This window comes from Gorilla gorilla, chromosome 6, assembly GCF_029281585.2.
Source record: "Gorilla gorilla gorilla isolate KB3781 chromosome 6, NHGRI_mGorGor1-v2.1_pri, whole genome shotgun sequence".
NCBI classification, from domain to species: domain Eukaryota; kingdom Metazoa; phylum Chordata; class Mammalia; order Primates; family Hominidae; genus Gorilla; species Gorilla gorilla.
In genome coordinates, this window is record NC_073230.2 from 134,154,133 (window position 1) to 134,169,006 (window position 14,874).

The window sequence follows — 14,874 nt, forward strand, 5'->3', positions numbered from 1 at the left end:
ATCTCAGGCCACCTCGGCCTGTACTTTATTGTCCATATCACTATTAACATATTGGTCAAAGCCATTCAGAACTCTAGGAAGTTCCAAACTTTCCCACGTCTTCCTGTCTTCTGAGCCCTCCAAGTCTCTAGGAAGTTCCAAACTTCCCCACATTTTCTTATCTTCTTCTGAGTCCTTCAAACTGTTTCAATCTCTGCCTGTTACCCAGTTCTAAGGATGCTTCCATATTTTCCAGTATCCTTATAGCAGCACCCCACTCTACCAGTACCAATTTACTGTATTAGTCCATTTTCATACTATTATGAAGAAATACCTGAGACTGGGTAATTTATAAAGAAAAAAAGGTTTAATGGACTCACAGCTCCACACGGCTGGGGAGGCCTCACGATCATGTTGGAAGGTGATGGAGGAGCAAAGGCATGTCTTACATGGTGGCAGGCAAGAGAGCACGTACAGGGGAACTGCCCTTAATAAAACCATCAGATCTCATGAGACTTATTCATTATCATAAGAACACCATGGGAAAACCTGATCCCATGATTCAGTTACCTCCCACCAGGTCCCTCCCATGACATGCAGGGATTATGGAAGCTACAATTTAAGATGAGATTTGCATGGGGACACAGTCAAACTATATCAAATTTCTTATCATTCATACATTCACTGGAGTAGCACTTTCAATTTCCTTCAAAAACTTTTCCTTTGCATTCACAACTTGGCTAAATGTTCGGCACAACAGGCTTATCTTTTAGCCTGTCTCAGCTTTCAACAAGCATTAATCACTTAGTTTGATTATTTATCACTAAGCTTTTGATATAAAAATGAGAGACATGCCACTCTTTTTTTCACTTGAACACTTGGAGGCCATTGTATGATTATTAGTTTTCCTTATTTCAATATTGTTGTGTCTCAGGGAATAGGGAGGCCCATGGATACGGATCTACATGGGGTAATAGCCAGTAGGTGAAGCAGTCATAACACACACAACATTTATCAATTAAATTTGCCACTGTATATGGGTATGGTTCCTGGCACCCCAAAACAATTATAATAGTAACCTAAAAGATCACTGATCACAGATCACCATAACAGATATAATAACAGTAAAATGTTTGAAATATTTTGAGAATTACCAAAATGTGACACAGAGACATGAAGTGAGTACGTGCTGCTGGAAAAGTGGAGCTGATAGACTTGCTTGATGCAGGGTAGCCACAAACCTTCAACGTTTAAAAAGTGCAATATCTGCCAAGTGTAATAAAGTGAAGTGCAATAAAATGAGGTATGCCTGCACACGAAATATACTCCAGCCATTATCCCTTTTTTGCACACTAGGTGATGGTATTATTATTTTATTTCCAGCCTTTTCTCTATTTTCCCAGCAAAACTGACAAATAGTGGTGTAAAATTTCAGGGGCATGGTGACTGTGTTTTGTTAAGAACATCTTTGTAGGAAACCAGCCTTCTGTTCTCGGGAAATATTGAACATAGAATTGCTAGAGCTCAGAGCTAGAGTGATTCAAAGATTACCTAGCCTAGTTCTTATATTACTGCTGTTCATTCTTCTCCCCTACACTTTTATCAATTTTGTATTTATTTGATTCCACCAGCAGACACTTACAGCACTATAAAGAGTACAATCATAGGTTGCCTAACAAAGGAGCTAGTTTCTGAGAAATGTGTTATCAGGTGATTTTGTCATCGTTTGGAAACCATTGACTGTACTTGCACAAATCTAGATGGTATAGCCTACTACCTACATAGGCTATATGGCATAGCCTACTGCTCCTGGATACAAACCTGTACAGCATGTTACTGTACTGAATACTGTAGGCAATTATAATACAGTGATGAGTATTTGCATATCTAAACATATCTAAGCATAAAAAAGGTACAGTGAAAATATAGTATAAAAGATTAAAAAAAAAGTAGGCTTGTGTAGGGGACTTACCAGGACTGGAAGTTGTTCTGGGTGTGTCAGTGAGTGGATGGTAAGTGAATGTGAAGGCATAGAACATGACTGTTTACTACTATAGACATTTTAAATAATGTACACCTAGGCTATGCTAAATTCATAATTTTTTTCCCTTCCTCAATAATAAATTAACTTTAGCCTACAGTAACTTTTTACTTTATAAACTTTCAACTTTTTCAATGTTTTTACTCTTTGGTTATAACACAGCCTAAAACACAAAACATATTGTACAGTTGTACAAAATTTTTTTAATAATCTTACTCTATAAGCATTTTTATTTTTTAAATTTAATTTTTTTTTTTTACTTTTTAAACTATTTAAAAAAACTAAGACACAATAGCTGGCACAGTGGCATGTGCCTGTAGTCCCAGCTACTCCAAAGGCTGAGGCGGGAGGATTGCTTGAGGTCAGGAGTTCAGTCTGGACAACATAGCAAGACTCCATCTTTATTATAATAAGAAACTTCACCCAGCTACTTGAAAGGCTGAGGCAGTGGGAGTATCACTTAAGCTCAAGAATTTGAGCCTGTAATGAGCTATGATTATGATAGACTGCATTCTATCCTGGGCAACAGAGGGAGACTCTGTCTGTGAAACAAGCACATTAGCCTAGGCCTACACCGGGTCAGAATCATCAATATCACTGTCTTTCACCTCCTTATCTTGTCTCACTGGAAGGTCTTCAGGGGCAATAACATGCATGGAGATGTCATCTCCTATGCTAACAATGCCTACTTCTGGAATATCCCTGAATGACCTGCCCGAGACTGTTTTAAGATTAACTTAAAAAAATAAGTAGAAGGTGTCTAAAATAATGATGAGATGTATAGTATAGTAAATACATAAACCAGTAACATAGTCATTTAGTATCACCAAATGATATGGCTTGGCTGTGACCCACCCAAAATCTCATCTTGAATTGTAATAATCCCCACATGTCAAGGGTGGGACCAGGTGGAGATAATTGAATCATGGGTCAGTTTCCCCCATTCTGTTCTCGTGATAGTGAGTGAGTTCTTAGAAGATCTGATGGTTTTATAAGGGGCTTCCCCCTTGGCTTCGCTGTTATTCTCTGATTCTTTCTCCTGCCACCCTGTGAAGAGGCGCCTTCTGCCATGATTGTAAGTTTCGTGAGGCCTCCCCCAGCCATGAGGAACTGTGAGTCAATTAAATCTCTTTTCTTTATAAATTATCCAGTTTTGGATATGTTTTTATTAGAAGCATTAGAACAGACTAATACACCTAGTATTATGTACTGTACATAATTATATGTGCTATGCTTTTATACAACTGGTAGTGCAGTAGGTTTACACAAGCATCCCCACAAACATGTGAGTAATGTGTTGTGCTATGACATTGCGACAGCTACTGCATCACTAGGAGATAGGAACTTTTCAGCTCCATTTTAATCTTATAGGACCACAGTTGTATATATGGTCTGTCATTGATTGAAACATTGCTATGTGGTACATAACTGTACGTTTATTGCCCAAAAAGTAATGTCCCTTCAAACCACTCCTAAATTAGTTTCATTAAGCTTATGTAAGTCTCAGTCATAATACCTCCAAAGATCACAAGTGAATATGATATACTCTGTGTGGTTGTATCCTTTTCTTCCTTTCCTTATATTTATACCCACAATTTACTTATTCCAATATTTAAATTTATGTCATGAAACCATCAATATAGGGTTGTGGAATGGGGAATGGCTACATTCTTTAAGTGGCACCCAGTTCACTGTAATTTTAAATGATTAAATGATCATAATAACAAGTTAAGTGTATGTGTTTAAGAGTATAAAAAAGTTAAGTTGTGGATAATCTGCATTCAGTGTTATTAAAGGTAGAAGACAGGGTTGTGAAATTTTAAAAAGCAGGATAAAAGTATTCAAGAGAAATGAAGTGTAATAAGGAGTAATCTAAAATCATTACAGATAAATCAGTGCTTAAATATTGAAAATCATCTTGATGAGATGACTCAAGAATCAGAAAATTACTTTGGATGTTGGTAGAGTTGGCAAAATGACATATCTATATCTGCTTGGTCAGGTTTCACTATCTAATGTCTATTAGTAAATTAATTATTTTTACAACTAGAAATTCAACTAAGTATTTAAAAGCTAAGGATATAGGAAGAATGACAGACCGATAGAGAAGATGGGAGAAAAGAAAGAACAAAGAGGGGAAAAGAGAGAAAAGAGAGGGAAGAGGTAGGGCTGGGGGCAGTGGCTCACGCCTGTAATCCCAGCACTTTGGGAAGCCGAGGTGGGCGGATCACCTGAGGTCAGGAGTTCAAGACCAGCCTGACCAACATGGAGAAACCCTGTCTCTATTAAAAACACAAAATCAGTCAGGCGTGGTGGCACATGCCTGTAATCCCAGCTACTTGGGAGGCTGAGGCAGGAGAATTGCTTGAACCCGGGAGGCGGAGGTTGCGGTGAGCCGAGATAGTGCCATTGCACTCCAGCCTGGGCAACAAGAGCGAAGCTCCATCTCAAAAAAAAAAAAAAAAAAAAAAAAAAAAGAGAGGGAAGAGGTAGAAAAGAAGAGAGGAGGGAGAGAGAGAAGAAAGAAAGATTGTGGGTACAGGATGCCGAATAACTTGATTTATAGTCACTCAAATCTTTTTAAAGATCAAATGGACCAAACAAAATAAATACAACAAAAGTCTGATGAGTGTTTAAGGTTTGTACTTTTAAAATGTTTATTCTTGAGTTTTGCAGTCACACCTAGAGGAAAAGTCACAAGGCCCAGAACTAGCTATCAATTCCTAAAATAATTAAAAAGCCTGTAAATATACATCACCTGGTAAACTCTCAGGGAATTGGTCTCTCTAATTTTTCTCAGCTAATTTTGGTGCTGAATTAACATTTTCCTGAGCTTCTGTGTGGAAATGCCATCTGCTATATAAATGTAAAGCATGTAGAAATGCTCTTCAGTCATTCCCAATGAGCCCCTACCTCATTATATGTATTTATTATATATACACATATATATTTATTACACATATACATATTATATTTATTATATATACACATATATGTGTGTGTATATAGTTATATACACATTTATATATTTATTATATATACACATATATATGTGTGTGTGTGTATATATATATTTATTTATTTTTGAGACAGGGTCTCAATCTGTCACACAGGCTGGAGTGCAGTGTTCCTATCTCAGCTCACTGCAACCTCTGCCTCCTGGGCTTAAGCCATCCTCTGAAGTCAGCCTCCTGAATAGCTGGGACTTCAGGCATGCACCACCACACCCAGCTAATTTTTTAAAATTTTTGTAAAGTCGGGTCTCACTTTGTTTCCTGGGCTGGTCTCTTGGGCTCAAGTGATCCTCCTGCCTCCAACTCCCAAAGTGCTGGGATTACAGGCATGAGCCACTGTGCTCGGCCCCTACCTCATTAATGAATCATTAAAGAAAATTATTTATTTTTTCTCTATTAGGAAAGGGGCATTATAAAAAGGGAAAAAAATAATAAAAATAACATTTCAGAAATGCAGCTATTGATTTACTTACTATACTATGATAACCTTTGAGTTAAAGATAAACAAATAATGTAACTAACTGGGGAGCATTTTCTTTGGGTTAAGACTTTTATTATCATTTAGAAATCAAAGTTTGTTGGACCGTGGACAAAAATTGGTGGACTGAGGCTGTCCTTCATAACTTCTTAGTTTCTGCTGTCTCTTCTTCATTAAATGAGGTCTCCTCTCCCTCCTGCCAGACACTGGCTACTCTAATGCTTCCAAGGCAATTCTACACCACTTTTGTAGGACTTATGTGACTGTAGTGTATTATCTGCCTTTGTGTCTAGTTGCACTAGGCTGACAGCTCCTTGGGGACAGTACCTGCTTGTTTACGATTATATATTTAATAACTTTAACCACTGTCCAGTGAAGGCAAAGTCCCCACTTCTGGGATGCAGGTTACACCACATAATAGCAGAGTGTCAGTGAATTTTTCATGGAATAACTTGCCCCAACCCAACTTACACCAATCATGCCATAATTTATTAACTATTTATTGGGCACCTGCTTGAGTCAAGCACTCTTCCTGGGACTGAGGACAGATTTGTGAATGAAACTGACCATGTCCCTGACCTCATGCAACGTGAATTCTAGTAGGAAGACATATGAATAAATAAAGATACAGTTATACCAGTATAAGAATAAATAGAAGGCAGAATAAAAATGTAAATTATAATGAGGGTAATATTTCAGTTAGATGGTCAGTTTAAGTTGAATGATCATATTTTTCTGGATTTCTGAATTTACCTTCTCACTTAAGGCTTTGGCTTGCCTGTCTTATTAGGTGCCGAGTTCCACATATTTGGTCTAGAATTTTCTATTGTTTCCTTTTGACTCTCCTTTGGCTAGGGCCACCTTTAGCTATAAGACAAACTCCCATCACATCTATTTTAAGCTGTCTTCAGAACGCCATATATCTAAATGGAAGGGGAAGGGGCTCCAATGATGAAGTATATAGTGGCAACCGGTTTGTGGATCTACCCAGTACCTCTTCTCTTTTTCTGAGACCTCCACTTCTCTTTTAGGGACAATCTTTACATTCCATTTAAGTATGGCTTCTCTTAAGAATTGACACCATTCTATCTAATCCCTGTGCCAGTCACAGAGTGGGGCAATTATACAAGCTAAGATAATCACAGTAATCTATCTTTCTGATTACAGTGATTAGTATGAAGATGGGCATTTAGCTCAAACTAGGCCAGAATTCTTGTTCAGGATTTTAAAAGTAGAACAAGTAGGTAAGAAAGTCTTTTTTCTCTGATCACAGAGTCCTAGGGTGTTATGTTATTAAAGTTATTCAGAAAACAGAATCCATTCTAGGTATTCCTGTTGTTATGGGGTTTTAATATGGAGAACTAGGAGTTTACACTTACTGGAAGAGCTAAGGAGTTAAGGTTGGAGAAACCACCACTGTCTTTTTCCACTATGGAACTGCAGCTCTTCCAGAATTAGGGATAGTCTCTAGGAATTTCCCACCAATTGCTGCAGTCTGCTGCAGTAAAGTGGCAAATCAGGGTGCTGATGTGAGTCTTACTATGTTCATCTGTGCTCTTTCTCTCCCACCTTCCAAATTTTGTTTGAGTGCTTCTCATTCCAAAGTTAACACCCATACTATACAACAAAGGAGATTCTTGGAAATGTATTTCCTAGTTTTTCTTCTGTGTTACAGAGTCCTCAGAAGGGAAGATAGTGTTAATGTAGAATTGATAACACAGAATGCACCACTGCTGTGATCCTTATATCTTGGCTGGCCATTACCCCTCCACTTGGAAATGAAAAAGATAAACTAAGTGAAGCAGTGAGAAAAGAAAAAGGGAGAGGAAGGTAAGACAGAGACAGGGAGGGAGAAACCCAGGTGTATATATTTAATCAGGAAATAGTTTCCATTATTTTAGGAGGGATGGCTAAGTCTTTAGAGTTTATTTTAATGTATAGATTACCCCCACTTTTAATTTTTTATTATACTTTATTTATTGAATAAATCCAGTTGATTTTGACCTTTGGGCTTTCCCAGATTCTTGGGTCTATTGCATTCCCATGAAATAGTTTAACATGCTTCCCTGTCCTTTGTGTTAGAAATTAGATCTAGAGGTTGGATTCCAGTTATGTTGAATTTGTTTGGCAAAACTACTTCATAGCTTTTAATTGTGTTCTTTCAGGAGACAAAATCTTTGTTTGTCTTTTTGTTATGGTAGTATAGATGTTCAATGTCTATCACATTGACTCCATTAAGAATATGTATGACCGGGCATGGTGGCTCTTGCCTGTTATCCCAGCACTTTGGGAGGCTGAGGCAGGTGGATCACCTGAGGTCAGGAGTTCGAGACCACCCTGGCCAGCATGGCAAAGCCCTATTTCTACTAAAAAAAAAATAAAAATACAAAAATTAGCCCAGCATGGTGGCTCATGCCTGTAATCCCAGCTACTCGGGAGGCTGAGGCAGGACACTTGCCTGAACCCAGGGGGCAGAGGTTGCCGTGAGCTAAGATTGCACTATTGCACTCCAGCCTGGGCAACAGAGCAAGACTCAATCTCAAAAAGAATAAAAAAGAATATTTATTTGTTCATATGGTAATTTCTGAAAGGAAAACTTTTCATATAGGAAAGGAAAATATGTAATAACAAAAATTAATTTCCTGCAATCTTCCAAAGGAGAATAATATATTTTAAAAGTATAACTTTTAAAGTTCTATTTTTAAAACACCTCAGCAAGAGAAATATTGTATATAGTCATACACACGTATAATTAAGACCATATCAGAAAACCTATACATAAGATGCTCTCATTAATCCTTCATTATTATTTATTTGACCTTAATTTTCACATTCTAAATTTTAGTTCCTTAATAACTAGTAGTGAATCTATGATAGAAAATTGTCTGGAAGATCTAATGATCTAACGGCAATGATAGCCTAGAGAGAGAAATTTTTTCTTTCACTGTAAGTATTTATTGCATTCAATACACCCAAAGGTGAATATGTTTGAACACACAGAACATTTTTGTATTCAATAAATATGTATTTCAGCAAACAGCCCAATAAAACAGTTTTCCGAAAGCTTTCTACACAAAGTCTTAATTTCATTAAAGGAACATCTTTGTGTTTAAACCACTCAAGGCAATGTTACCAATATAGAGGATTTTGACTATTTAAGTTGATATAAAACTTAATTTGGCAGCAAGTTTTTTTAATATAATTTGGATATTTGTCCCTGCCCAAATCTCATGTTGAAATGTAATCCCTAGCCAGTGTTGGAGGTGAGGCTTGGTGGGAGGTGTTTGAATTATGGGGGTGGATCCCTCATGCATGGCTTAGGCCTTCCCCCTGGTGCTAAGTGAAATCTAGCTCATTTAAAAGTGTGTGGCACCTCCCCCACCACTCTCTCTCTCTCTTGCTCCTGCTTTTGCTATGTGATGTGCCAGGTTCCTCTTTGCCTTCAACCATGAGTAACAGCTCCCTGAGGCCTCCCCAGAAGCTGAGTAATGTCGGTGCCATTCTTATACAGCCTGCAGAACCGTGAGCCAATTAAACCTCTTTTCTTTATAAATTGCCCAGTATCAAGTATTTCTTTACAACAATGCAAGAACAGCCTAACTACAGTGCACATGGAGAATTTATTGCAAACTATGTGGTATACAGACTATTTTTGTTTTTGTCACTCAGTGACATTCAATCATCTCTTAAATCATCCACAGACAAGAAATTGTGGTGGTAGTCAATGATCATAATTAAAAGCAAGGATCCTACTTTCAGGACAGTGGCATCAAGTATACCACTTTGAAAGTGATTTTTTTTGGTTTGAGATTTTTGTAATGATTGCATGTTTACATCCTAAAATTATTCCATATGGCTTGTAGGAAACAAGCATGCCATTTAGGTCTGCTGTAGCCTTATTTAAAGGTTTCCCTCTCAACACTACAGTATATAGCAAAGAAAAAAACCAGACCACTAACAGAACATCTCACTATCTGTTGATATTCAGAGGAGCAAAGCTTGAAAAGGGTTTTGAAAAGGATGTTAGAAAGCAAGAGTTTCTAGAACATATGATGACTAGCCTATATAGATGAGTGCTTATAAACCACCTAAATGTATATTGAAGTGTTTAGAGAGATTGACTTTTATTTAACTTCTTTAAGAATTATCTAAATCAAAGATCAAGCTGTAAGATGATGACAAATTTATCTACTAGTGAATCTTATTTATATAGCAGAGCAATAGCACATTTAAGAACTTGTAAATTTAGATTCTTCTCAGATGTGAAGACGTTAACACTACGCTATGATTCAACAATTAGCACATTACAAATATGTTACTTTTCAGATATTTGGATGCAATAATATTTTTTGACATTTGAACACTAGTAAATTTTTGTCATAAAGTACTTATTTCAGAATAATTTAAATTTTAAAAATGTGGTACTCTCACTTTCTTCTGCTTTTTTTTTCTCCTTTTGTGGACAAAAACACAAAATATGAATTGATTTATGTTTAAAAGTTGAAAATAACACCTACGTAGGTGCTAATCAGCAGGTTTTGCTTTCTACTTCTTGTGAACAAGAAAAGAGAGCTTTAACTCAGTACTCGCACGTCTTCAGGTTTTTGAATTATTCACTGGGCTAGAGCTTCATGCTCTGGCTGAGCTGACATTTCAGGTAAGCTTCTCAAGGGAAGTGTGCTTCCTAGAGACAAGGAGATTTATATAAGCACAAGACAATAAAGCATGAGTAAGTACAACCTAGGCAACCCATGTGTCGGTGCCATTCATTTGAGTTAAACAGTTACTAAAAGTATTTACTGCCTTGTGAATAGAAAACAAGACACTTGAGTTGGATGAAAATATCATCTGTCTGAATATCATAAACAGAATTTGAAGCTACACGGGCTAACAAGTCTGTCCTGAACTGAGTTTCTGGGTGGAAGAGTCTAATTGAAACAATTGTTGACTTTTTATTAGGTAATGAATATATTTGTTTTAAAGCTTAGATTTCAATTTGTTATATGGTTTGCTTAATAAAGTCCCAAATATTTTTATAATATAAACTACCTCTTTCAAAAAAGAAATAGATTAAAAAAATTAAAAAACCAAAGGGATTTAACTTGTAGTGCTAAGCTGAGAAATTATTTTTCTATTATGTTTAAGATAATATAATTTACTAAAATTTGATTTGGATATATTTTTTCAGGAATAAAACTCATATATGAAGCAAGATACTGAAAGAATATAATGTAGACATCAATCTAAATAAATGGAAAAAGTTTAAAATTATTTCTTTGTATTAACATATGATCAAAATTGACAGTTTGACATAGCCAAAGAATTTACCAACTCAATTACTAATCAGTGAAATAGACAAATTGTTCTCAGATACAGTCTGAAATCTATTAATAAATTCTGTGGTCATAAGTTATCACATACTTTCCATATGAATTTTCAAGCTCCAAATCAATGAGTAAGATTATCACACCATGTTTGTGACAATCAACAATTTAAAATGGAGAATAAGATAACAATGTAGGCTTGATTAAAAGGGCTTAGCCGTAGATATTATGAAAACAGGCAATGTGTGACTGCTTTAAAGCAACATACATATGTCTGAGGATTCTCAGCAGGGATTACGCCTGGGTTTAGCACCATTTTCAAGTATTTCAGCAAAATAACATTTGAGTGAATGGAATAATAACTTGTGTTTTAGGAATAAAATAGTTACCTTATTGCATTATATTGCTTCCCTTCAGTGCTTGTTATCATAGGGGAAAAAAACAAAAACAAAAACAAAATTTGGGCTTTGGCCCAATTCCAAATCCATTTTTTGCTGAAACAAAGATACTTTGTTATGGAATGGATTTTAGTATGTTGACAAAACAAGCAAACAAAAATCTAGAACAGTATCATCTCTGGTCACATAGCAAGTCTCAACAAATCACAGACATGAGCAATATCACTAAATAATGCAAATTTTCTTTAACACAAGTTATCATGGAAAGGGGCAGCTCAGGAACAGAGTGAAAAGATAAAAATTAAATCCTAGAAAAATGTACATGTGCTGCTCTGAGATGCAGAGTAAAGAGCTGAAATTATTTCCCAATATGTTGACTTCACCTGACAAAACCATCTAGCCAAAAAAAGAGAATTAGAGGGTGAAAGAGAGAGACAATTCATTGTAATATTCTGTTCACTACTAAGAGTCAAAAGTGAAAACAGCAATTTTAGTCTCCTGTAACTTTGAGGAGTAGTATACTAGTATACTTTATTTTTCTCTATATAATAGATTCTCTGCATGCACTGAACAATTCCATTAGAAAAATGTTAAAAATAAATGGTATAAATTGCATATTATTATTATTCCTGTATTTATGCTAACAGAGTTGTTATTGAGTATGGATTTTTTTGGTCTGTGACTGTAATTATCTATGATTTCTTTCTTTTTGACAAGAGGCCAAGGACAATTTGATGCCACCATTTCTTCTGGATCAGTTACCATTAGTGACCTATAAATATGGTGAAATAAGTTACTATTACCCTGAGGCAGCAAGGATTTTAGGACTCAGACTCCGTCTTTCTGCCCTTCGTCCTATCTCACCTTAGTGGAATGGAATGCCTCAGTACATTTTGTGACAACCTATATAGCTTGATGGGTTAGTTTGCTCACTGGGTAATACAGTTACAATAATTTATACCTCATATTGTCCTACAAGTGCCCTGGCTCTGGGCTCCACTCTACTTAATACTTCTTCACAGAAACTTTCAAGGCCAAAATGTATCTTAAGATATTCATAAGCAACCCTCACCAAAAATGACTGTACAAATATTCATTTGGGGTGAGGGATTATCTAGGTTTCTTTTTTTTTTTAACCTTTTCAAAAAAAATTGTCTCATTGTGATTGCAGTGAAGTTAAAAGTTGTTATCCAGTTGGTGCTAGCTATCACAATGAAAAGATTTTATTTTGGATCTGGATCATTTCCATTCCAATAAATAAATCAACAAGCACATTTTCGTGTCTCTGTCTTTTTAAGTGTGCATGCCACAATTTTGCTAGGGTTGCTTAGCAACCACAAAGTAGTGAGCTAGCAGGATTGAAGAGTGCAATAAAATAAGCAGTTATATTTATGTACTTACATTGAGAGGGATCATGTTGGTATGGTCAGCCTACAGGCCTATGAAATTTACAGCACTCATTGTTAAAATTGTGGGCCGATTTTACAATAGTTATCTTTAGTCATCAAGTCCAGTTGCATTACAGTGCTGAGGAATACCATCTGCTGATTTCTTACGTAGTTATTCACTATATTACCACTCAGGCTTTGTAAAGATTTCAATGAGCAGTTTACTCTTAAAATAGATGGTATATAAGAAAGATTTAAGTAGAGTTCCCAAGCATCCTTTTTCAACATTTTAAAACTTATGGCAGGATTTGGTTTGTTTTTCTTCCTTCTGTTTGTTTCATGAATTCTATCTTAATGGTTTAAGTGGAAAACACTTAGTGAATGTAATATGTTTTAAGAGACACAACTGAAATTTTTGTCTATATAAAGTCACAGGAATAAAATATCCAGCTCACTTACAGTAGCAAGTATGCTACAAATATATGCTAATTGAATAGCTATAAGTTTAATTACTTTTGATCAGAAAATTCTCCCTTATTTACATTAAGGAATACACATTGAAAGCTTTAGAAGAATATGGTCTAAATGCTATAAATGGATCTGCTTTCTGGGCCACTAAGAAAGCCATTTATTCAATCATCTTTCTTTTTAAATTATACTTTAAGTTCTGGGATACACGTGCAGGACATGCAGGTTTTATTACATAGGTATACATGTGCCATGGTGGTTGCTGAACCTATCAACCCATCATCTACATTAGGTGTTTATCCTAATGCTATTCCTCCCCTTGCCCCTAACCCCCGACAGGCCCCGGTGGGTGATGTTCCCCTCCCTGTGCCCATATATTCTCATTGTTCAACTCCCACTTATGAGTGAGAACATACGGTGTTTGGTTCTCTGTTCCTGTGTTAGTTTGGTGAGAATGATGGTTTCCAGCTCCATCCATGTCCCTGCAAAGGACATGAACTCATTCTTTTTTATGGCTGCATAGTATTCCGTGGTGTATATGTGCCACATTTTCTTTATCCAGTCTATCATTGCTGGGCATCTGGGTTGGTTCCAAGTCTTTGCCATTGTGAATAGTGCTGCAATAGACATATGTGTGCATGTGTCTTTATAGTAGAATGATTTATAATCCTTTGGGTATATAACCAATAATGGGATTGCTGGGGCAAATGATATTTCTGGTTCTAGATCCTTGAGGAATCACCACACTGTCTTCCACCATGGTTGAACTAATTTACACTCCCACCAAGAGTATAAAAGCGTTCTTATTTCTCCACATCCTCTCCAGCATCTGTTGTTTCCTGACTTTTTAATGATCACCATTCTAACTGGCGTATTTGTGGTTTTGATTTGCATTTCTCTAATGACCAGTGATGATTAGCTTTGTTTCATATTTTTATTGGCTGCAGAAATGTCTTCTTTGAGAAGTGTCTGTTCATATCCTTCACCCACTTTCTGATGGGGTTGTTTTTTTCTTGTAAATTTGTTTAAGTTCCTTGTAGATTCTGGATATTAGCCCTTTGTCAGATGTAGATAGATTGTAAAAATTTTCTCCCATTCTATAGGTTGCCTGTTCACTCTGAGGATAGTTTCTTTTTCTGTGCAGCAGCTTTTTAGTTTAATTAGATCCCAGTTGTTAATTTTGGCTTTTGTTGCCATTGCTTTTGTTGTTTTAGTCATGAAGTCTTTGCCCATGCCTATGTCCTGAATGGTATTGCCTAGGTTTTCTTCTAGGGTTTTTATGGCTTTAGGTCTTACGTTTAAGTCTTTAATCCATCTTGACTTAATTTTTGTACAAGGTGTAAGGAAGGGTCCAGTTTCAGTTTTATGCATTTGACTAACCAGTTTTCCAAACATTATTTATTAAATAGGGAATCCTTTCCCCATTGCTTGTCTTTGTCAGGTTTGTCAAAGATCAGTTGGTTGTAGATGTGTGGTGTTATTTCTGAGGCCTCTGTTCTGTTTCATTGGTCTATATATCTGTTTTGGTACCAGTACTCTGCTGTTTTGTTTACTATAGCCTTGTAGTATAGTTTGAAGTCAGGTAGTGTGATGCCTCCAGCTTTGTTCTTTTTGCTTAGGATGGTCTTGGCTATACGGGCTCTTTTTTGGTTCCATATGAAATTTAAAGTAGTTTTTTCTAATTCTTTGAAGAACGTCAGTGGTAGCTTGGGGAATAGCACTGAATCTATAAATTACTTTAGGCAGTATGGGCCATTTCACGATATTGATTCTTCCCATCCATG

The 14,874-nt window shown here is 36.3% G+C and overlaps 1 long non-coding RNA gene across 2 annotated transcripts in view; it reads left to right on the plus strand.

The window, feature by feature from the left end:
* The window catches only part of LOC101124486 (uncharacterized), a 248,938-nt gene that overhangs the window by 196,441 nt on the left and 37,623 nt on the right, over positions 1-14,874 (plus strand). The window lies entirely within an intron of this gene.